The sequence below is a fragment of the Haliotis rufescens genome, unplaced genomic scaffold (assembly GCF_023055435.1).
Source record: "Haliotis rufescens isolate VD_foot unplaced genomic scaffold, xgHalRufe1.0.p SCAF_16, whole genome shotgun sequence".
NCBI lineage: Eukaryota > Metazoa > Mollusca > Gastropoda > Lepetellida > Haliotidae > Haliotis > Haliotis rufescens.
The window spans coordinates 30,025,330-30,052,077 of NW_025963846.1; the positions used below are offsets into that span (position 1 = coordinate 30,025,330).

The 26,748-nt window shown below is 42.6% G+C and overlaps 1 pseudogene; it reads left to right on the forward strand.

The window, feature by feature from the left end:
• The window catches only part of LOC124119553, a 60,575-nt pseudogene extending 34,728 nt beyond the window's left edge, over positions 1 to 25,847 (forward strand).
• The last annotated feature ends 901 nt before the right edge of the window (positions 25,848 to 26,748 follow it).

Sequence of the window (26,748 nt, forward strand, 5' to 3'; positions counted from 1 at the left end):
TTTACGTGGAGACTCTTCATGATAGAACTGTTTTGTGCAATATTGCACACACATTTGTTTGTCTGATGACCCTCTTGTGAAGCATGTCAAGTCTCATGATGAAACCAAGGCATTCCACAGTTTTCTTAAACGAGCCAAGGATCTTGGACATAATCTCCAACTCAATGGCACAGACTCAAGGTTTCAGGGAGAGACTTTCTGAACGACCACTGCATCGAGTTTATGTGCAGTGTGTTGAGAAGAGAAGCAACCCTGCAGAGTGGATGAAGTCGGCTGGCCTGAAAAGTGAAACAGAAGGTTTTCTATTTGCTGCTCAGGACCAGTCACTTCCAACTCGAAACCGTTTCGAGGCATCACAATGTAGATTTTGAAATGGATTTAATGAGACTGCCCAACATATTGACGGTCGAAGCCAGGCTTTGGGACACAAACACAGTAACACAGCGACGTGATGGAGTGGCTTGATCCTTTTAATACCGTCTTCGCAATGCTTGTGGTTTGGGCACAGAGGTCCATCCCTGGCACGACCCAGAATATGTAGAGGGCGTTATGGAAAATGATAAATTAAAATTTCTTTGAAATAGGCCCGAACACAGCCTCAGATCTATCCAGGCCAACATACCTGAGTCTTGTCCTTTTTGATAAATCCAATGAAATCATTTATATCATTGAATTTTGTGTCCCTTTCGACACTGTGTCAAGATTCAGGAAAAAACATGGCAAATATGCGGACCTCGTTTCGAAATGTCACGCTTGCATCCCAAATACCAAGTTGTCCGGTCCCCTTTTGTTCTCGGTGCCTCCAAATCTGTTCACTGACTGAGTACACGGTTTGCTGCGGGGAATACAGCCCTTCTGACAATGTGGATGATGCAGAAGGCTGTAGCGTTGGGAAGTGTTCACATTCTCCGAAAAGTTCTCGGCGGGTTCGACTAGGCAGCGCTTCCTGGGAGAAGTCCCATTCGCTGTCTGGACTGTCTGTAGAAGGGGCATTGGCCCTGAGCTGTCGATGAGCCTAACCAGCCTGACTGTGCAAGGATCACGCAAACCCTCTTGCTGCATTTATTTATATGAATTTCAAAAGTAAAAAGTGTATATCCTGTGTTTCACATCATAGATATAGCTCTGTCATTATAAAATTCTTCATCTGAACCATATTGTGCTATTTTCCAAATATTCCTCCACTCAACGAGTGTCATGTAACTTATCATCCTGCTTTCAGGCGCCAGACAAGTTGCTGATGTCGGGTATCCCATCACCCTGGAGCAGAATGAAAGGTGGAACCTCGCTGATGCTGACTATACCCCCTACAGGAACATCCTGTCTGCTGTGTGGCCGACACTCCGTCACAGGAACTACACGTGGGCAGTGGTGTCAGGTGACCAGGTGGACCCCTCCTCCCACTACAAGAGAGAGAGTCTGATGACCTTCACTGACCCCTGTAGCATGCCGGATGTCATCAAGTGCGGGCACACAGGTAGTAATAAAAGAATAAGCATGTTCATTCCTCCAGACCACTAGAACACTCAGTTTACAGCATGTTTCATGAAAGTACATATATCAAAATGTACAAACATATTTGTCGTTTCTCTAGAATATGTTTCATGCTACCCAGGATATTACATGATTGGTGTCTGGTGTTTCAGACAAGGAATTTATAAACGTGGCCTTTGCCGAGACAGAACGACGGCTTGTCCACGGGAGGAGGTATTATGTGTGTGTTCATGCTGATTCCAAAACCGTGGAGAACGAGAAGTGGACAGAAGACTTACCAGAGGTCAACTCGTGTAGTGACGGGGTCACGGTGGACTTGACACAACCGAGCGGAGGAAGGGTGTTTCTGGGCGGACTCACCAGTCCCACCTTCCAGGTGCAATAGTCAGCTCAGTATCGTCACTGGTTTACTCCTGATAACATTCTGACCCGCTGTGCTCAACATAAGAATTTAAAGTTCCTTTGATAGATTTAATATCTATTCATTCCTGAAATTGACTTCCATACATTTTGTACCTTGGCATCAGCTAGAGACTGGCACAAGTCTCATGTAGTTTACAGAAAGCGAGGTAATACATGAATGTGTGAGAAGATGTTCATGAGCACTGAAACCACTCTCACTCGTGGTATATATGTCATTTCCAAGAATGTTTAAAAGTGTTGGTTCAACCGTTTCTTTACAAAAGATTTGCTGAAGACACCTTACCTCACTTTAGAACAGCAGGTTAAATTTAAAACGGGTTATCTCAACTTCAAGTTGGCCTCCATTTGAGCGTTACTCGTAGTGTTATTGGAGTGCTGTGGCCGAACACCTAGTTTCGTTTCCTGCTAGCATGTGTGTAAACCTCATTTCTGGTACCCTCCTTTGTTATATTGCTTTAACATTGACTTGTGTGGCGTTACCATATTCACCCATCCATAACGTTGTTGTTGTGTTTTGTTGAGTGAGATTGTGAACTACAGGTATGTTTATTTAGACCAGCACGAGTGAGATGGTGGTCTACTGGGACGGCTTCACTGATGTAGAAGAGGAAGGGTCTTCTCCACACCCCAGTGGGATAGCATATTATGACATTGCTCTGGGTACGTTTTCATAACATTTTCACCCTGCAGTGATTCCGGTTAAAAATAAATGTGTCAAGCAGCCTATATATGCTGACCTAAGGGTGACCTAACAGATCGAGTGCTAAGGTTGGATGACTTTGATGATCGCATGCCATCGTACCTCGACAGCGTTGATTTTTTGCTCATAATATCAATCACTGGATTGTCAGGTCAAGAATCAATCTTTTGACTGGCGGCCGTCATATAGCTGATATATTGCAGAGTTATAAAGTTAATTGCATTGCAGGCGACAGATCTCAACCTTAGTATGGGACTATAACTGTGAACTTTAACCAGCTTTCAGTGAAGAAAGAAGTACTTGTTTGTTCCAACTATACCAGTCTCAAGTATTGACACACATTTGTTATGAGAATAGAGATGCTGTGCGTTATGCCAGACCTGGCTGCTGGCTGTTTTACGGGAAGTGATGTATGCAAGTGATAGATAATTTATAATTTTTAACAGTGTCATTTGCGGCCTTCGATGTTTTGGGTCAACAGCAGTATTTGGGTCCCCACTTCGGGGGTTATATATAAGCGCGCACGCGCAAGCGTACCGAAATCCGTTAGGAGGCATTTTTTAGCAAAAAGGACCCCAAAAATGAGCTAGACGTGAAAAGTATTGTCTAAAACTCCGCCCCTGTGGGGGCCGAGAGTTTTACGATAGAAAGTGAAGCCGAATTATCGTACTGTCGACTTCTTGTTGTTTGTGGGCGGGACATAAATGACGTAAGACGTCACGTGTCTGATCATGTGACTTTCCTTATATGGACGCGTTACTACGAGAGCAACTTCGCTCATAACTTGTAAATTCATAAACTGTGGCTTGTACAAATAAAACAGAGTCGACTTGGAGTACAGTGAAAACATCTTTGCATAGGTATGGGATGAATGCGGGAATGTATGACAATTATTTTGTTCAAAACATTATCAGAAAAGAAATATTTCAGTTGTTCAATTGATCAATTTCTAAGTTCACCAGCCGTGTTTACATTTATTAAACTTAGGAAGCAAAATTATCGTTTAAGAAGAAGATGAAAAAGAAGCAGAAAAAGAAATTGAAAGAAATTGATCCACAGATATAGGGCCTATATGACAGTAAATACGAATTCAACGTTTCAAATGATTTGTTTGAATGAGAAAGTATCCATCGATGATCATTTTCCTATGAAAATTCACATGCTGTCATGAATGAAGTTATACGATAGTGCGATACCCCCCATATTTTACTTTTAAAATGTCATAAAGGTGGGGTTGTACCTGCCTTGAACCCCGCTGTGTTGTCCGCCCGCAACAATCCCAAAATATATTGTTCAAGTAACAGAATGAACTTACCGTCGTGCGAATTATTTGAAAAAAGGGGGGTATAACACCCCTTTACCCCCCAGTTGTACTTAAATATTTCGACAAGGGGGGACAAACTCCCCTTGAACCCCCCGTGTGTTGTCTGTGTAAGAAAATACTGAACTGCAGACAGCGTTCGGTAGAAAAATGGCGGCCAACAAATCCTCTCGCTTCGACCGTAAATAACGAACTGCGCATGCGTGGAACACTTTTCATTCGACAACTTCCGTAAACACGTAAAAACGTTCCTTCCGAAGTGGAGACCCAAATACTGCAGTCTACCCGATGTTTTTAATAGAAGAAGTACTTCACAGCAGCCAATTGTAATCTTGACGGCGTCCTGTACCAGGGTGACCAGTAAACTGTAAAGTAACTCCGACGTCTCTTTCGTAGGTTCTGATCCTGGAGGGGAGGACGTGGTTGCAAGACGGAGAGAGGGTTTGGTGAACCACGCCATCCTGCACGGTCTCCGGCTGCACGACGGGCACACCATCTACGCGTCGGTGATAGGTACACTTCAATGACGACAAAATCCTGACACAATTTGTGTTCCCATTATCGTAGTGTTAGCTGACATTGTATAGATGGATGGTGACACAGTATACACCTATCTGACATTGTATAGATGGATGGTGACACAGTATACACCTAGCTGACATTGTATAGATGGAGGGTAACACAGTATACACCAAGCTGGCATTGTATAGATGGATGGTGACACAGTATACACCTAGCTGACATTGTATAGATGGATGGTGACACAGTATACACCTAGATGACATTGTATAGATGGATGGTGACACAGTATACACCTAGCTGACATTGTATAGATGGATGGTGACACAGTATACACCTAGCTGACATTGTATAGATGGATGGTGACACAGTATACACCTAGCTGACATTGTATAGATGGATGGTGACACAGTATGCACCAAGCTGACATTGTATAGATGGATGGTGACACAGTATGCACCAAGCTGACATTGTATAGATGGATGGTGACACAGTATACACCTAGATGACATTGTATAGATGGATGGTGACACAGTAAACACCAAGCTGACATTGTATAGATGGATGGTGACACGGTATACACCTAGCTGACATTGTATAGATGGATGGTGACACAGTATACACCTAGCTGACATTGTATAGATTGATGGTGACACAGTATACACCTAGCTGACATTGTATAGATGGATGGTGACACAGTATACACCAAGCTGACATTGTATAGATGGATGGTGACACGGTATACACCTAGCTGACATTGTATAGATGGATGGTAACACAGTATGCACCAAGCTGACATTGTATAGATGGATGGTGACACAGTATACACCTAGCTGACATTGTACAAAATATGCATATATCTGACATTGTGTAATACAGTGTATTGTATATCTTTCAATGTGTAATGGAATTGCAGTAATAAAGGATCCATGGACAAATAAATATTATGCATAAACGCATTTCTCGACTGATCTTTCAAGTTACACATTATTGATATTTGATATAATTTTAAGAAATAGATTCCTTCTTACATATTTGATTGTGTTGATCACCGTTAGCGTCTTCTGTCACAGCCACGGACTTTGTGAACAAGAGCAGGACAGTCATATCGTCGGGGGTGTTGATTGACTCCACGCCGCCAGTGACGTCAGGGGGATCAATACATTTCTCTGGGCAATACATAACGAAGTCTGTGATAGATGTGTGGTAAGTGATATAGTTAGTGTCAACCATCTGTCTGGTGTTGCATTAACGACAGTCACTGATTGACACAACTGTTTTGTCCTGACTCTGGATGCCACACTTTGTGAATGACACACGTACGTCAATGTACTAACACTAGGTATAACAGTTAGCTATTTTCACATTCATGTTATTGTCCTACCACTGGATGCGACAGTTAGGGAATGGGATAGAGCTGTTGTTTTTCTATCACCTAATAATACAGCTAGAACCTGACACAGAAGTGAGTCTGATTGTCAGTTTCCTTTGCTGGTAAAATTGTATTCACTTGTATTGATTGGTTGGTTGGTTTGTTGTTTAATGCCGCACTCAGCAATATTCCAGCTATATGACGGCGGTCTGTAAATAATCGAGTCTGGACCAGACAGTCCAGTGATTGATATCATGAGCATCAATCCACGCATTTGGGATACGATGACATGCATCAACCAAGTCAGCGAGCCTGACCACCCGATCCCGTTAGTCGCCTTTTACGACAAGCATAGTCACCTTTTACGGCAAGCATGGGTTGCTGAAGACCTATTCTACTCCGGAATCTTCACGGGTCCAGAAAGTATTGACTGTCTGTGGTGTGCTTGTTCCAGCTGGGACGGTGCTCTGTCTGACCCAGAGAGTGGCGTCGTAAGCTATGACGTGGGGATGGGGTCGAGACCTGCCTATGACGACGTTGTCAAGTACACATCTACAACTGACCAATGTAGGGTTATCGACGGCGAGGCACCCCTAGCAGACGGGCATGTCTACTTTGTCTCAGTGAAGGTAATGTATTTATCAATGTATAGATTCTGTATTTGTACCTTCAAACCATATGAAAGCCTAACTCTCAACAAATGCACAACCTTATTTCTATGTATAAAATAGTAAAAGTGTGAACCTGAAATATATCATACTATAATATCTTAATCGTGCACTAGGGATACAACAAAGTAGGCCTGCACAGTCTCATCACTTCACGACCGGTGACGGCGGACAACACACCGCCCTCTAGGGGCCACGTGTATGATGGACAACTCACCAACGTTAGAGGCCAGGCAAAGGACGCTGACTTTGTCACCCTGATGTCGGAGATGGGTTCCTACTGGGAGGGGTTTTCTGACCCCCACTCTTCAATCAGTCACTATCTCCTCCAGGTGGGCACGTGTCGGGGATGTGACGACACACTCGCTCAGTCGCACGTGGGAGCAAGAACAGGTAAAAGCAAAACTGTTCCTTAAAAATAATTAATAAGGCAAAATAGTCTTTACATGATGAACAGTGAGTATGTTTTTATTCCGCTTTTAGTAATATTCGTCATTCTAATGGCGGGGGACACCAAAATGGGGTTTAACCACTGTACCCATGCGGAAAATCTAACCCGGGTCTTCGGCTGGACGAGGTTACGCTTTAACTACTAGGCCACCACACAACCCTCCTTACTTGGACAGTCTTGTCATGAGTTGTTTGAGGTTCGTGTTTTTGTATATCAGGAAACTGTTGGGATTATACAGAGACAGCAAATATTATGAAACAGCGATAGCCCGATGGCTTCGCGCCCAGTGTCGTCATCTGGGTTAACGAATCCTGGTTATGGAAATGCTCTATCAATGTACAGACTGTGTCCTGTTGTCCGGGGTAACGGGCTTGAGACTGACGTTATAACCTTAGTATTACATGCTACTTCTATACCCCTACAACTTATTGTTGTACTAATATCCATGAGGGTATACTGCGGTAAAATGTGCGTGTCTAATTGTTGTGCTAATATTTATGAAGGTATACTGCGGCAAAATGTGCGTGTCTAATTGTTGTACTAATATTTATGAAGGTATACTGCGGCAAAATGTGCGTGTCTAATTGTTGTACTAATGTTTATGAAGGTATACTGTGGTAAAATGTGCATGTCTAATTGTTGTATTAATATTTATGAAGGTATACTGGTGTAAAATGTGCGTGTCTAATTGTTGTACTCATATTTATGAAGATATACTGAGGCTACCCTGTGCGTATCTAATTGTTGCAGATGTGGGTTTCTATGACATTGCCTTCAAGTGCGGCATGACGTATTACGTGACGGTGACCGCGTGTAACATGGCTGGCCTGTGCACCATGGCGACAAGTGATGGTGTCATCTTAGACGTGACCGCTCCACGAACTGGAAACATCATGGACGGAACCCGAGATGAAGATGTCCAATATCAGGCTTCCAGGTGATCATGATGCAACTCAATAGTATTATCCGACTTATTTAGAAACCGTAAATAGGCTATTATTTTCATTTGTAAAATAAAATTAGTAAAAAAAGTTACTAAAGTACTATCTGTATTTCTCAGTTTGTCCGAAACTGAAGGTTGTAATTTTAAAACAAAAGAATTACTGGACCATAAGATCACATTATCCTGCCACATAGTTCTGTGTGATTATTGTTGTCAGGACATTCCTTGGTTGTAAGTGGCGAGGCTTCCAGGACCCTGAATCTGGGTTAGACCACTATGAATGGCGTGTGGGGACAACTCCAGGAGGTGACGAAATTCTCGCAGCTACGAATGCAGCCCTGGAAGAGGTCATCTTCCACACGCTACGTGACCGCCAACTTCCGGTTGGACAGACTCTGTACACGACTGTCAGGGCCTACAACAAAGCAGGTAATGAGCTATAACGCACATCATTAACATTATCTGTCAGTTGAGTTGGCTAAAGTCGAAAGAGCCTGTATGATGTATTGTAGCTGCAGTATGCACTTATTCATTCCTCGTTTGATATGAGTTTGTATATGTGGCACTACTGGAGGAAATGTGGGTTTTGTATGAGATGCCTGCCAATGTGCACTTAAGGATTAACAAAACACTTCTACCTATCCGATTAGCTACACATTTCTCCAAATATATATCCTTTATGTCATCTAATGTGAACTTTGAATGAGGATTCAAGATCGGAAGCAAAAACCGGATGTGTTTCCGAAGGAGAGCCATCTTGTTTTCCAAACCTGTACAGGTTGAGATAAAGTGTGAGAAGTTGGAGATAAGTCTTTGATAGTCATTTAGAAGGTTGAAGAACATAAAGACATGAAACTTTATGTACAACAACTTCTTTATTGTGTGAAACGACGCTTATGTGCTACTTCTTGCCCCTTCGTCAGGCGTGATACGTGTAATTAACAACGTATTTGGATGTAAGTGGCGTATGAAGAAATCAGTATAAGCATTAAAAGACAAAATATGATTTGTCTCCAATGAGAGATGTAGAAGTGTGCAGACTTTTCTTACGGGACGATCCGTACCCCCAGTTGTGATATGTAGAAAAAGGAATCAAACGAAGAAAAGTGATGCGTTTCCAAAACAGCTAGCTGTATATATGTTATCTCTTTGTTGTGGCAGGATTATACAGTGAAATTACGTCCAACGGGTTTCTGGTTGACATCACTCCACCGGAAGTTGTCGTGACACCAGGGATCCTAGATGGACACGGTTCCATTGTGGCTGGGACGTCCATCAGCAGGACGACCTTGAGGATAGGCTGGAAGTTCAAGGACGAAGAGTCTTACATTGAGAGACAATACCTCTCCATCTCATCACACCAACTGGGGGAGTTCAAGTCAAGTCTCCTGAAGGTAACCGTAATTTGTCACACATGTTCATGTTAAACATGTTTTAGTAGCACAAATGTTATATTTATCCCGATCTATATCACCTACATCTATAAGACTATAAACTCACTCAACATACGCATCTTATAACATTATAATCATGGTTTCTGTAATCAATGGATTTGATATCTCATATCAAGTGCATTTATTACAAACATAACACTAATCTATCCCTACCTTACCTAAAGCTGCCAGGACTTGTTGAAGAATACATGCTGTCACAGCTGGACCTCCACGATGGAAGCAGCTACACAGTGAAGCTCGTCGCCTGCAATATGGCTGGCTTATGTCACTCTTCAGACACTGGGGCCATGCTGGTGGACAGCTCGAAACCCTTGACAGGTAACACACAGTAATGTGTCAATGGATCATTGACAGTTAACACACAGTAATGTGTCCATGAATCTTTGACAGGTAACACACATTTCTGTGTCAATGAATCTTTGACAGGTAACACACATAGTACAGTAATGTCTCCATGAATCTTTGACAAGTAACACACAGTAATGTCTCCATGAATTATTGACAGGTAACACACAGCAATGTATCCATGAATCACTGACAGGTAACACACAGTAATGTCGCCATGAATCATTGACAGGTAACACACAGCAATTTATCCATGAATCACTGACAGGTAACACACAGTAATGTCGCCATGAATCATTGACAGGTAACACACAGCAATGTATCCATGAAACACTGACAGGTAACACACAGCAATTTATCCATGAATCACTGACAGGTAACACACAGTAATGTCGCCATGAATCACTGACAGGTAACACACAGCAATTTACCCATGAATCACTGACAGGTAACACACAGTAATGTCTCTATGAATAATTGACAGGTAACACACAGTAGTGTCTCCGTGAATCATTGACAGGTAACACACAGCAATGCATCCATGAATCACTGACAGGTAACACACAGCAATTTATCCATGAATCACTGACAGGTAACACATAGTAGTGTCTCCGTGAATCACTGACAGGTAACACACAGTAGTGTGTCCATGAATCTTTGACAGGTAAATATGTATCCACGATTGTACCACTCTTGTCTCACTAACACGGTTCTATGACTGTAATGGAGGTGCGCTAGCTGTGCACACCGACCATGCAGCGGGGTTGTCTCGACACCAGTCGGGGTGGATGACATGGAACAGGACCCGGCTGAACCTCGCCTGGCTTGGCTTCTCTGATCTCCATTCTGGAATAACGCACTACATCATCACAGCGGGGTCTGCGGAGTTCGGGACTGACCTTATTGAGGTGCATTCACGTTATACTATATAACACATTATGTATTTATTAAGTTTCGATATCAGGTTATAGAATACTCATGTGTCGTTGTTATGACGTACACACAGTTTCAAAATTAATGCAACTTTGACACATGTATGTATTTATTGGATGAACGGAAATGTAGTAGGACAACTGACACACTAGAAGAAACAACATAGATGCATAGAAGAGCACTTACAGATTTGTCAACGTGGGTGGCAAATTGTTCATAAATTGCCAAAACTGGACACAGGCCTAAAGAGACCCAAGTCACATTGTTGGTGCATTTGAGGTGGTGAGGTGTGGTGAGGTGAGGTGTGGTGTGGTGTGGTGTGGTGAGGTGAGGTGTGGTGAGGTGAGATGGGGTGAGGTGAGGTGAGGTGAGGTGTGGCTGCTTGAACTTGTCCGGACAAATGCCGATTTTAGAGTGCCAGTTCAATGAGATACAAAGCCGTAGTTTCCCCACTTAGACAGTATACTGATGCCAGCCGACAGTCCTTGTATTGTACCAAAGACCAAGCAGGCGGCCTGGTGCATATAGAAATCATCTTGACATGATTCATTATCCACTAACTGATACTTGTGTCTGTTTCAGGGAAGCACATCTGTGCTCGTACAACACAATGTGTCTGGCATTGAGCACGATGACGAAGGCAGAGTTCAGACTTGTGTTGTTGACACAAAGGACCTCTCTTCCACACCGTCTGTGTTTGTGGCAATCTGGGCTGTCAACGGGGTAGGTGTTACATGCTTCTAAACCTGTTCGCGAACACCTGGTGTCAACGCTGGTTTTCAGTGATCCATTCATATAATTGTCACCGCTAATTTGCCTTTTACTCTGAAAGGAATCTGCTTTGACATTTTATCGTCGCGTTGACGTTTTATATTTATAACTCATGAACACACAACCAACATTCATAAAACACCTCACTATCTTTCTGTGTTTCAATGTGTATTCCTTGTGACCAAGGTTGGCCTCCAGAGCGATGCGCTTCACCTGGAACTTGAACTAGGAGCCGGGGGTGAGCTGGAGCTGGTCAGGCGGTGTCAGTCGTACAACTGTGAGGGTCACTGCGTCTGTGCCGTGCAGGACGGGGCGTGCCACCACACACCCGGATGTACACAGCTGCTGAATGGTACGTCACAAGCGATTTCTCCACAGAATTCTTAACAAGGTTTGCTCACCCACGTTTGAAGATCTTAGAACATATATTTGGCCTGTGGAAAAGACGCATGACAGATGTGTTGGTATTTTAGGCTTTGGTAATAGTGTATCTCACTTTATAGCCTAATACCTACAGTATGTGGACTATCAGTTCCCTGGAAATATACATCAGCTATAACATGAACCAGTAATTGCTAGTGCATGGCGGTATATGTCACTGTTTATATCCTAGGTGGGTCAAACAATGTTCTGGGTGTGACCGATGTCACTGACCTCCGCTTCACAACATCCGGGGACATTGGCCACTCACCATCAGACACCTTCATGGCTGCCCGTTGGACGGTGCTGAAACAACAAGGGCTGCCTTTCACACAGTACAGTTTTTCTTATTACTTAATATCTACAATATTTGTAAAGGATGCTTGTAATAACTCATCGTTGTGACCACAGTGTGCCAGATATCCCAGACAGTTTGTTGTTGGCTGCAGGTATGAGGCCAGCCTTGGAGACAGTGACAGCGACTACCCCGCGGGTGTGTTTGAAAGTCACTCCCGAGTCTGGTTCAGCGTCGGGCGGCAAACATCAGCTGCCATCTCTCTGGCAAACGGTACTGACTCACCTACACATCATGCAATCCTTATATAGAAACCGACAAATCATGTAGTTCCATGACGTTGTCTCATCGCTAAGACGATCCCAACTGCCATACCTTATCATGACTTCCGGCAGTCGAAGCGCTAAGACAAATCCAACTCCCATACCTTAACATGACCTACGGCAGTCGAACCGCTGAGACGATCCCAACTCCCATACCTTAACATGACCTACGGCAGTCGAAGCGCTGACACGATCCCTACTCCCATACCTTAACATGACCTACCCGCAGTCGAAGCGCTGAGACCGCCCCAACTCCCTTATCTTAATATGACCCACGGCAGTCAAAGCGCTAAGACGATCCCAACTTCAAAGCTTATCCATTGACCTACGGCAGTCGAAAGGGGCTCAGAAGCAATGAACTAAATGTTTAATATGAAACTGTTTATTGTAGTATTCATTTACAATGTAATGGAAAAGAAATGCGTTTTGTAAGAGAGTATGAACTATAAGGGACTATTCCGACTAACTGTCATGTTTGTGACCAAGGCGAGAACCTCAGCAGCCGGCACGTGTATTCCTTCTTTGTGAGAGGCTGGTATAATGCGACGACGTACAGCATCTTCAAGTCGGACGGGGTCATGGTCGACACAGCCCCTCCCAAGACCACCTACAACCAGGCACTCGCAGTGAGTCAACACACATTGTGGTTTTGTTTTACACGTGGAGCAATGTTAATAATGCTGCAAGCATGTTGTCAGAATCTCATTGCTCGTCATAAAATCAAGCTCTCTCACTGGCCAGTCGTCGGTACAAGATGTTACTGCCCAGTCTGTATCGACAATATAACGTCATAGTGTTACATGTGACGTCATCTGCCTGTCATGGTACAACTGACTCTGTTCTACACACTAATATGCATATCGCGTGACCGGACTTTTCTCTTGTTTATTCTGAAATCAAACTGGCCGAATGCAAACCTTTGGGAGAGCTTTACAGTTTGTTTAGCATATTTATATAGATATGCTACTACAACTTCGACTGTGAGATGCATGACAATATATCTTTACCAGACCTACAGGTAGCGAAACTTTGATATACGTAGGGCTTCGATGACAGCATGTACAACCAATGTAATCTATGGATAACTACGCAAATTTAAACATTTATTTTTTTACGTTTTTGAGTATTTTCTCAATTGAAATTGACCATTCTAGGACAGATGTTCATCTAAATGTGTAGACTTGTCAAAAAACGAAGCAGATTAAAAACATATGCAATATCTTAAATGGACTTTGTAAGATGTGACGAATCCTCACATGGCGCTGACCTGTGGCAGAGGTACAATGCTGGCCACATGGAACTCTGGGTAGGACAGTGACCTCGTTCACGTTTTGAATTGCCACCACCAGTGATTTCGGTATGGTAAGGCAGATGTGATATTGTCACTCAAACATATTTGATAGAAAATACGGCTCCTCATTTGTGAACACGTAATGATAAGTTCGTTCGCCCACCAGTGACACATGTGAATGATCTCAAGATATTAAATGTTTTATATGTGCGTTCCATTTAGACTTTAATCTTAATACGTTTGCTGCCCCTTGATCAATGAAGGGTGGTTAAAAAAGGCGTATATATCTACGATAGAGTTCTACTTGCTATTAACACTCCAATATCTAGCGATCTATTTCAGTGAGTATTTAGTGAGTTTATATTTAACGTCACGTCCGCAATATTTCAGCCATAAAGTTACGAGAATATATACATTAAGTGTCCCGGTATGGCTGGAATATTTATGATTGCGGCTTTAAAAGGCATTCACCCACTCCCTTTACTATACTATATGTGAATGATTCAGGTTATTGAGCTCAGTGATGACGACGGAGTGAAGGATACAGATTTTCAGATGGAGACGGACACAATTAGGATCAGCTGGACCAACAAGTTTCTGCCGGGCGCCGCTGGGATCCTCAAGTACCGAGTCTACATTAGTACAAGCCCCGGGGGTGAGCGTTCTCAGTTTCCCAACTCCCCCAACACATAACAGATCAATATAGAAGTGTGCATGTATTTATCCTGGAAGCTAACTTCCTAGGAAGCTAATGTCCTAGGACCAACACATTACAGATCAATATAGAAGTGTGCATGTATTTATCCTAGAAGCTTATTTCCTAGGAAGCTAATGTCCTAGGACCAACACATTACAGATTAATATAGAAGTGTTCATGTATCTATCCTAGATGCTAATTTCCTAGGAAGCTAATGTCCTAGGACCAACATATTACAGATCAGTATAGAAGTGTGCATGTGTCTAACCTGGAAGCTGATGTCCTAGGACCAACATATTACAGATCAGTATAGAAGTGTGCATGTATCTGACCTTGAAGCTGATGTCCTAGGACCAACACATTACAGATTAATATAGAAGTGTTCATGTATCTATCCTAGATGCTAATTTCCTAGGAAGCTAATGTCCTAGGACCAACATATTACAGATCAATATAGAAGTGTGCATGTGTCTAACCTGGAAGCTGATGTCCTAGGACCAACATATTAGAGATCAGTATAGAAGTGTGCATGTATCTAACCTTGAAGCTGATGTCCTAGGACCAACATATTACAGATTAATATAGAAGTGTTCATGTATCTATCCTAGATGCTAATGTCCTAGGAAGCTAATGTCCTAGGACCAACATATTACAGATCAATATAGAAGTGTGCATGTGTCTAACCTGGAAGCTGATGTCCTAGGACCGACACGTCACAGATCAATATAGAAGTGTGCATGTATCTAACCTTGAAGCTGATGTCCTAGGACCAACACATTATAGATCAGTATAGAAGTGTTCATGTATCTAACCTTGAAGCTGATGTCCTAGGACCAACACATTATAGATCAGTATAGAAGTGTGCATGTGTCTAACCTAGAAGCTGATGTCCTAGGACCAACATATTACAGATTAATATAGAAGTGTGCATGTATCTAACCTGGAAGCTGATGTCCTAGGACCGACACGTCACAGATCAATATAGAAGTGTGCATGTATCTAACCTTGAAGCTGATGTCCTAGGACCAACACATTACAGATCAGTATAGAAGTGTGAATGTGTCTAACCTGGAAGCTGATGTCCTAGGACCAACAAATTACAGATCAGTATAGAAGTGTGCATGTATCTAACCTGGAAGCTGATGTCCTAGGACCGACACGTCACAGATCAATATAGAAGTGTGCATGTATCTAACCTGGAAGCTGATGTCCTAGGACCAACACATTACAGATCAGTATAGAAGTGTGCATATATCTAACCTGGAAGCTGATGTCCTAGGACCAACACATTACAGATCAAAATAGAAGTGTGCATGTATCTAACCTGGAAGCTGATGTCCTAGGACCAACACATTACAGATCAGTATAGAAGTGTGCATGTATCTACCCTGGAAGCTGATGTCCTAGGACCAACACGTTACAGATCAGTATAGAAGTGTGCATGTATCTAACCTGGAAGCTGATGCCCCAGGACCAACACATTACAGATCAGTATAGAAGTGTGCATGTATCAAAACCTGGAAGCTGATGTCCTAGGACCAACACATTACAGATCAGTATAGAAGTGTGAATGTGTCTAACCTGGAAGCAAATGTCCAAGGAAGGCGGTTACATACATAAAATGTCCTACCCCAGACATCGTTCATGGCTCACAGCCATGAGCACAGCTTGTCCTTGATGATGGCCCAGTGATGAAGTTTCACTGATTACTTTGTCTTCTTCTTATTATTATTCTGACTATTCTTATTCTTATTGAATTCGATTCTAACTCGATTTTATACAACCAAAGAGTCTTCCTTTAGTTTATGTACGAAATGTTACCTCTATGATATAGAAAATGAATACAATTTTTGTGAATTTGTCCTTTTAATAAAAATAGTAGAGAAAATGTAATTCCAAAATGTTACCATGTGCAACCATCTGTTCCAAAATTTATCAGTCTTCTATCTACCGGTAATTATTTTGTTATTAAAAACATGTCCATATATTTAAAAAGACAAATGTAAAACATATGAACGTTTGTTGTTAGAAAATATGTGCAGGTGCATAGTATACATTATTCATGTAAATGGACTCCAGGCCATGTGGCCTTCATTCATGCATAAACTTCTTCTTCTTCTTCGTTCACTTCTTCCTGGTCCATTTCTTCTTCGTCTTCTTCTTCTTATTATTATTATTACAGTTTGCTATTCACCGACAATGAAAGGATCGCAGTAACTGGCAAATTATCGAGGATCTATCGTGGCGCATAGGTTCCATTTCTGGTGTCACCCTGTCGAGATGTGGCTGACTATAACAAAACTCACTGACTCAATAACTTCACTATTTCAGGACACAGTATCCACGCGTCAGATGACCTGACCACCACGAAGTACACAGCCAGGGGCCTGAGTCTACAAGCAGCCACAGTGTACTACTCCAGTGTCCTGGCCTACAACAGAGCTGGCCTGGTCAGCTGGGCTCACTCTGACGGTGTCCGGGTGGACGTGCTTCCTCCTGTAGCGGGCAGAGTGGATGACGGACAAGGTATGTTCCCTTCTCCAGTATCAGCGCTTGAAGTGTTGTCTGTTGCTGTACGTCGCAATATCCCAGCTGTACCAGAGCGTCCTGTTTATAACAGAGTGTGGACCAAGGAATAGAATGTTGAGCGTAGGTTGACGTCCATACGATTACACAGCAGCGACGTCAGCGCCCGACCGCCGTCACACATCTTTGAGCAGGTCCCAAGTAGCCGATGCTTATTGTAGGTGGGGTCAGGTTCGGCGGTTTGGTTGATTACGTGTTGGTGAGTATCGTTGCTCATAATATGAGTCCTAAGATAGTTTGGTCCAGATTCGATTATTAACAGGCCACACTTATACAGCTCGAATAGTGTGGCGTTACAAATTGAACAAACAATCTTCAATTGACACGTGATCTCCACAGAGGTTACCATACCTGGAAATGTGGTTATTTGACTTGTGTAGTTACCTCCTCTAACTGTCTCTAATACATCCCTGTAGAGATGCACGACACGGACTACCAGAGTTCTCCATCAGAGGTCTCCGCCTCCTGGCACGGCTTCTCTGACACGGACTCCACCATCATCACGTACTTCTGGTGTGTGGGAAGAGTCAACGACACAACAGACTGCAGTGTGCTGGGCTGGCGGGATACAGGTCTTCATACCACCTTCACGGCACAACTTGCTTCACCTCTCCCTAGTGGTATGTATCCTGATCAGGTCCATCTGGCCTTATCTAAAAACCAGCACGCCTACTGTTCACGTATTGATACTCAATGATGATAAAAACTCAACCAAGCGTAAAGCGCTGACTCCTAATGCTTGAACTCACACTTCGTCACAAACTTCCCGCCGAGGACAAATTGTTACCAAAGTAAATTTTCTTTGAAACAGCAAATTGTCAAAAGCAAGTGGTGACGCAGAAATTGTCCGATAGTGACACTAAACATTAGCGAAATCTTGTTCTGTCCACAGATGTTGGAGGGTAAAGGCTATCACGCTTGGTAATGTTCTAAGAGGCGCCTAACTGTTTATTGAGAGGGCCTTCTTGAAACGCCTAATGACGGTGTTCCCTTGTTTCTAGGTACACGCTTATGGAGCAAGGTGTATGCTGTAGATGCAGTGGGTCACGCCTCAGACGTAGCTGTATCGGACGGCGTTGTCGTTGACACATCTTCCCCAGAACCACAGTCCGTGGCATACCTAGGAGGCAACTTGGTGAAAAATCCTTCGTTTGAGATACAAAATAAACCTGTAAATTCATCGACGTGTAATGAACCTCTTCCCGAGCACTGGCAGACTAACAACTCTACATGCATACACATTGTTACATCTGAGCGTCCATCAGCTAGACATGGTAACAGCTATGTTGTAATCAGCGGATCTGTTCTCCAGAGAGATATACATCTCATTGTGGGGCAAGTGTACAAAGTGAAGATTAATGTGGGGTATACAGAGAACACGGACATACATCACAGCGTTATAGAAGGCTTCGTCTCAGTTGGTATTGAAGTGATCACATTCAGCCTGGAGCCGAATTTATGTCGAGGGGTGTGTGATGTTGGGAGACATTCTGTTATCATGTGGAATCCACACACGTTTTCCTTCATTGCTCGGGAGGAATCCACACAACTTACTATTGGCACGAAGTCAAGGTCCATGGCGATGGCAGTTGATCACGTGACACTGCAGAGCGTCAAGTATGGTGGACATGACGAGGCTGGTGACACAGAGAAGCACGTGGAGGTGAACGCGGTGTTCCTGCCTCACTGGTCGTCTGTACACGTGGCCTGGCACTTCAAGGACACCGAGTCCCCTATTACCATGTACCAGTGGGCAGTAGGTGAGTCTCCAATCATGTAAGAGTTGGCAGTAGGTGAGTCTCCAATCATGTAAGAGTGGGCAGTAGGTGTGTCTCCAATCATGTAAGAGTGGGCAGTAGGTGAGTCTCCAATCATGTAAGAGTGGGCGGTAGGTGTGTCTCCAATCATGTAAGAGTGGGCAGTATGTGTGTCTCCAATCATGTAAGAGTGGGCAGTAGGTGAGTCTCCAATCATGTAAGAGTGGGCAGTAGGTGTGTCTCCGATCATGTAAGAGTGGGCAGTAGGTGAGTCTCCAATCATGTAAGAGTGGGCAGTAGGTGAGTCTCCAATCATGTAAGAGTGGGCAGTAAGTGAGTCTCCAATCATGTAAGAGTGGGCAGTAGGTGTGTCTCCAATCATGTAAGAGTGGGCAGTAGGTGTGTCTCAAATCATGTAAGAGTGGGCAGTAGATGAGTACCCAATCATGTAAGAGTGGGCAGTAGGTGTGTCTCCAATCATGTACGAGTGGGCAGTAGGTGAGTCTCCAATCATGTAAGAGTGGGCAGTAGGTGAGTCTCCAATCATGTAAGAGTGGGCAGTAGGTGAGTCTCCAATCATGTAAGAGTGGGCAGTAGGTGAGTCTCCAATCATTTAAGAGTGGGCAGTAGGTGAGTCTCCAATCATGTAAGAGTGGGCAGTAGGTGAGTCTCCAATCATGTAAGAGTGGGCAGTAGGTGAGACTCCAATCATGTAAGAGTGGGCAGTAGGTGAGTCTCCAATCATGTAAGAGTGGGCAGTAGGTGTGTCTCCAATCATGTAAGAGTGGGCAGTAGGTGTGTCTCCAATCATGTAAGAGTGGGCAGTAGGTGTGTCTCCAATCATGTAAGAGTGGGCAGTAGGTGAGTCTCCAATCATGTAAGAGTGGGCACCGTGTGCGAAATACGCTACAGTCGGAAAACGAGAGAGAGAGAGAGAGGGATTCTTTATTTCCTCCAGATGTCATTCCGAAGATTACAATGAAAATATATTCAATTATACTCAGTTAACACAATAAAAAAAGGCATAACATATTTACAATTACACATAGTTTATCAAATTCAGATACCTAAATGATGACAGGTTTTCACTAGAAGATGTATATCAAAAGATGCCTTAGTCTGTACAGATACGAGGAGAATTGAAGTATAATAGTTCCCAGGTGTGTTGATCCAGATTGTGAGTAAATTTTGTTTCAGCCCCAAATAAGACTGATAACATATCTGTTTCATCTTGCATTTCAAGATCAACATATTTTTGAACGTCAAGTACGTCCATTAGAGAAGGGAAAAACGCATTTCTTTCTGATATCAGCGCTTCACAATGTAAAATAACGTGGCTGTCATAGTCGAAAGCATGCCTATTACAGAGCATGCACTCTTTCGAAAGTTGTAAAGCAGGTCGATATTCCGGGTACAGAAAAGCTAATTGCCAAAGTACATGGTATGTTAATTTCGTATGAATTCTTTTATAACGGGACATGCTTGCGTTATTTGATACATTTGTGAGCCATGATTGTTCTTCGTATGTGCATATAGTTTCGTTAACACGATTTCTCTATTTCAATTTTGGAGGGAAAGTACCGTACTGAGTATATGTACGAAGGTAGGGACCCAGATTGTATTGATCAAGTGTTGATTTAAGTTCTCCACAGATTGTCTTTGAATTGACAGGGCTTGCAATGGACGCGCAAAAAATATCTTTTGCAAAGTTATTACAGTTCAGATTGCATAAACGACCAAGAAATAAAAGTGTGCATTTATCAATATATGCAGTAATTGTCCAAAGTCCAAGGTTCGAAATAGTAGATTCTGAAGGAGATCTTTTATCAAGACCCTGTACAATGCGTGCAAAATATCTTTGCGTGCCTTCCAACAGAGCGGCATGTTGACCCTTGATCTCATAGAGTAATTCACATCCATAAAGGCTGGTTTTGAGTATCATTCTGAGCCATATTTTCACGCTTGAAATTGGATGAAGATCATAACTATTTAATCCTAAAGATCTTAGGGAGTTAATATTTTGTCTTGCTTTCACCATGTACAAGTGGGCAGTCGGCAAGGGCTTGACTTGGATCCTTGATTAAGAATGCATGAAATTATTTATACCGTATACGAATACGTATCTGCACACTTATGGAGAAAAGCCGCCATAACAAGTGATGCAGGCCTTAGATGTGTACCCCTTTGAGGAAACCTACGCTCACGCGTTTAATGCTGTCGAAACAATGATCATGGGCGAATCTAATTTTTGAACCCGCAAGCACAGGATCGACTCACACGAGGGACGCAAATCGTGGGTAACTTCAGATTAAGATTGCCGAAGGTTCAAACGTGTTCCAAGTGAAATGAAGTAATGAAAACTATATGTTTATTTAGACATGGAGAAATACAGAAACAAAACTGTTAAAAGTCTAGTGTGACCTGAGCAGCATTCAAGCCTGTAGGTAATAACATCGACTCTCCATGCAGGTCTGGTGGAAGGCGGGACACAGGTGCAGGGCTTCACTAATGTTGGTAGAAACCCTCAAGGAACAGTTTCTGCCCAGAAACTCTCTCACAACTCCAGACTGTATGTGTCGGTACTGGCCACTAACGCTGCCGGCCTGACATCACTCACCAGAGCTGAACCAGTGACGGTGGACATGACACCACCAACTATACAACAAGTCAACGATGGTTCAGGTAAAACAGGGAATTGAAACGTGTCTCGCATTAATATTATTTGCCATTCCAAATACGTTTGTAAGGGTGTACATTCCTGCACGTCTATCTCACCTTGGCCTAATCCTTTACCTAAAGACTGTAACATTTGCGAATCATTTAATTGGATAACCACTGCATTAGTTTGTTTCTGCCAACACTGCTGTATGACCGACCGGCTATAACACTCCATTGTTCTATGATGTTCCACTTCTAGGAGTTGATGCAGACTTCCTTTCACCAGAGGACATGGCAGCTAACTGGGCTGTAGAGGATCCGGAATCGGATTCAGTCAACTGTGACATTGCTATAGGTTAGGAACAGACATATTGATAAAACATACTTGTTGTAAAAATAGACAAAAAAAATACATTAATCAACGAAACGTTAAAATCGTTCAGAAACTGCGTATGCTGATGTTGTTTTATCATTTCTTTGTGTGTCGACTGTGTGAATAGCTGTTATATCTTCTGTAGGACACATGCCCGGAGATGACGACGTTCGTAGGTTTGCTCGAACTAATCCTGGAGTAAGATTTACCAGGTGGAATCTGACTGATATAGTGACGTCATCTAGTGTCAAGGTGTACACGACAGTACGTTGCCATAACAACGCGGGACAGACCTCCGAGTCCTCATCTGATGGTGTCGTCATCGTGTCCAGGGGAGAAGTTGCGACTGTAGCTGGCTTCCAGGTCCAAGAGGAGAACCCCTCTGTGTTCTCAGACAGAGACCAGTGCCACGTAGCCCGAGACACTGTGAGACTTCGCTGGGAGGGGGGAGAAACCCAGACTCCTTACACTACGCTGGTATGTCAACGTCTTCAAAATAGCTACTTGCTCTTGTCACAACTACCATGTATGAAGCTGGCGTTTGTAACATTCTTACTTATTTGTTTTGTGTTTTTAATTAAACATATAGGTTCACATCGAGGGTAGCAGTTTGATCCACGAACAGATCGTCCCGAGTATATTCACATACACATCTGCCCAGCTGTGTGGCCTGAAACTCAGCTATCTGACAACCTACAACATCAGCGCCATGCATGTGCTGGACAAGCCAGGGTACCCGACAGACGCTTCTATCACCATGCATGGACCGCCACCAAGTCTAAACAGTAAGATATTCCTTAGAGACAATTATACAATATATAGCATATCAATGTATATATACATGCTACAAAGTTCAATATGATGTTAACCCTGTACATGTTAGTTAATGGTTGTCTGGTTTACTTCAGAGGCAGCGATGATCTCGTCTAGGACGTCCGGCAGGATGACCACTCTGTCCTGGCCTGGCCTGTTTACCTCCCCCTGGGACCAGCTTTTGTATGAAGTGATGGTGGGCAGAGTGGAGGGTGGGGCAGATGTGGTGGACGGGCTGCTGACACGCCAGGAGCAGATGAAGCTCAACCTGTCCTCACATCCACAAACTGTCACTGCCGTATATGTCTCTATAACAGGCATTGATCCGTGTGGATACACTTCTTACTACTCACAGGCTGTGGGTGTCGGCCCGTGACTCCAACTGATTCGTGGAAGGGTAAATCGTTATTAAACATTGTTTTCTAATTTTGAAAAACGTTATTTATCCCCATCCGACCATGCTCAGGCGTACAATATGTGGAGAAATTATTCGAATCTGTTCCGGAAGTAGAATCGAAAGGGAAGAGTACATTCTACTTTCCGACTCAACAGAGTAAGTTTTCTGATCATGATAACTGACACATTTAGAATGGCCCGTAGCGTTACATGTTTTAAAAATGTTGTTTTTGTGGTTTAAAGATGATGATATGACAAATATGAACAATAACAATGATATCTCGAGCTACCAATGAAATGGATATATTAACATCATGGCTAATGTGATATGAAAGGACATTGAAATACTTTATATATCAGGTGAAATGCATACGTTCTTCGTGCATTGTGAACAATAATCTCCAATGCGTGGAAGTACATAACATACATGTCGATGCAATAAGAGGTATTCACTCACAGCCAGGCCACACACAAGAATAGACTTGTATCAATAGAACCCACGGAATGCCCAAGCGTCTGACAGTAGGGGTGGTTTGCAAAGGGATTTGGCAAATAACTACAACAGGCATATTGATGATCTGATTTCGTTCAATAAGAATCAAATAACCAGTTCCCTTTTACAGATCCCTCCACGTGAACTAGAAATGAAGAAGACCAGTGAGACGGCTCGTCTGTTTAATATTGTGTGACAAAAACTACCTGCAAGACTGGATGACAACAGGGATGACTTCAACTTTCCAATAGTCAACTTCCCGATTAGAACATGTAAGGCCTTACTTAAGCTTTGAAAAAAAATTATGATAGATATGGGGAGGACATTTCCTCATTTGATGCATCAGTAACAAAAATTATGTCCGATGCAATTCGTTATTTTCAATTGTACAATATGTTCCCATATTAGTTTTGTCAGTTTTCAGGTTTCAGTCTCTGTACAGACTAATCATAAAGGACATGCATACCATCATGATATACGGTGACAATATCACTTTGTCCTTCTTTCATACACCAATCATAACATCAGCGTGGCCTTATTCCATAGAGAGGTCAAAATATCAACCTTGCTCAATTCCATACAGCCATCACAGAAAGTATACAGTTGTGTGTCTGTTAATGATCAGATTAGCAGTATGTTTAGTTGTTACTGTGGACGTATACATTTATCAGACTTGGCGTCAATATATTGTTGCCTTTAAGGATCTATAAACGTAAGAAACATTGATTTACACAATATGCACGTGTACACCGTATACAACATCGTGGTCAACTCTCAAATACACTGTAAAATAATGTACTCAAAAATCGACAGATGCTCGCGACACACACACGAGAATCCATAATTCCTCTGTTATTTCTTTCAGTAGTTTGCACCTTCACTCAACAACATTAAGTGATAATTCCCAAGATAATAGTACATCAGAATTAACAACAGTTTTTTGATTGTGTTAACGTTTATTCCAATGACACATCATTGGCAATCAGCGTGAACTTAATACTCGCATTGATACATGAGATACCCTTTTGACATATCGGGAATGCTTGTGACATCGGAATTCTTATGATAGAGCAGGACCCGTACAGTGGACTTTCAGTAGAGATTTATTATTGTTATGGAACGAGGTTTGTCACTTTTATTTATGGTAATGCAAACATGCGACTCAATATCATATTGGTAACAATACATTCGTGATATATAAGGAAGCACATACACCGTTTCATAAGCATGCTGAATATGAATACATTCTGTAATTGCATAGGTATACTGGAAGTAAACTTACTTCGACCAACTCTTTTGGTGGTATATATCTCTCCATATTAAGTAGGGGATCATGGAATAGAAATGTTATGATCGGTCATCAGAAGAAAGTTCAGCTTTGAAAAAATGACTGCCAGGTTTCAGAACCAAACACCGGAAGCATTGCACGTGAATCATGCAGTTTCTCAGTGCCCGTGTGCAGGGGATCGACCTTGAGTTTGACAGTTCAGTGAAAGTTCGTCAAATCGCTCTGAGCCATTACTATTTGTTTTCTTTATCCACGTGAGCTCTGTACTCGTAATCCAATGCAGTATTCGTGACCAGATTGGGAATGTGTTATCTGTACCAGTGGACAGTAGATGTGATTTGCAGACTTTGAGGAACATGTTTCTGCAGACACCAAATGTCAATGATCGGCCCACAGAGGGCATCCTAGGTCAAGAACACAAGTGCAGAATCTATTAATCAGAAGAAAAAAAAAAGGTTAAGAAAAAAAACAATGCAGCTTATCATTTTTGGGTAAATAAGAAACTCTGCCTCCATCTGCTTGAAAAACACAATCTCATCCCAGAAAAAGAGTCTCGACCACATTCTATCCATCCAATACAGATTATTTCATAAGCAAAGCCATAACCTTTGACATCATAAAATGAGCATGATAGACAGGATACCTTATACCAGGATCCCACAATAATTAAATCACCCATTTGAAGATGCCACATCATGCCAGTCACTGTATCGTATCCTTGGACAAGGTTGTTGACTTCACTTATCCCGCTTTGATTTGACTGGAACAGTTGTCCACTGTGATGCCCAGGTAGCATTGATTACCCGCAATTTGAAAAATATACAACATAAACATACTCATATTGTTAAAAGACTTTAATGAAATATCAACATCATCACAAGTTTTGCCATGAATGAGAAAAAAAAGAAAGATATTGTGTCCACAGTTTGGAGGATGTGGTCAGTTGTTCAGTATTCAATCTACTTCTGAAATCTACATGCTGAAATCAGCACATGAAACACACTTTAATCTTTCAGAATATCACTGTTGTCAGTCAGTATTGTTGATGTCCTACGTCTGGTCACAAGAATGGGATTCAATGTCATTCTTCTCCAAAGGTCTGAACTTATTACAATTGTGACCTTGTCATGCTCTAATTTGTCCATCATGGTGATTCCACAAATGTTCTACAGGTGATACATCTTGTGATTGTGCTGACCATGGCAGGATGTTGTATGGGGCCTTGTCTTGAAAGCGAGTTTGTCCAGTCCTGTTGCAAGAACAGCAATTCAACAGGATAGAAGGATTGTTTAATGTAATGCTGTCCAGTGACGTTTCCTTCCAAAATCACTAGATCTGTCTTGACTTGGCTAGAGATGCACTGACAGGTCTAATGATGCCACATCGACAGGACTAATGATGCCGCATTGACTTGGATACAGATGCTACCACCTCCCAACGATTCAACAACTGGGGTTGACAAAAAATATTCTGTCTGCACAGAAAAGTTCGAATCTGCCTTTTCCTGGGAACATGACACTTTGTCAGTTTTGTTCTACGAGTACATCTGTAATGTTTCGACCCCGACCGTCAAGAGTATTACGTTGCATGTTCGATTCGATCAGTTGATCAGGAAGCAACATCCGACATTCCAGACAGTCTTGGTTCTGATGTGCATTTCTGCAGCACTTAACATGAACAACTATGTGTTACAACACTGTAAGGCTACCTCCAGTTACCTCCCCTTTACTGAGATTCTGATATTTATTTTGATTTCATTACGGTTTTACAAAGACGAGTATTAATGTATCGGTGAGGAGAGGTGACATTGGGTTTAACGTCGCGTACAAGATTATTGCACTTAAACAAGCACGTATGTGTGTGTGTGGCTGCTTGTACTAGTCCGGACTGATGCTGATTTATAGTGCTAACACACTGAGATACCATGCCGCAGTTTAACATGAATACCCCACTCAGACACAGTA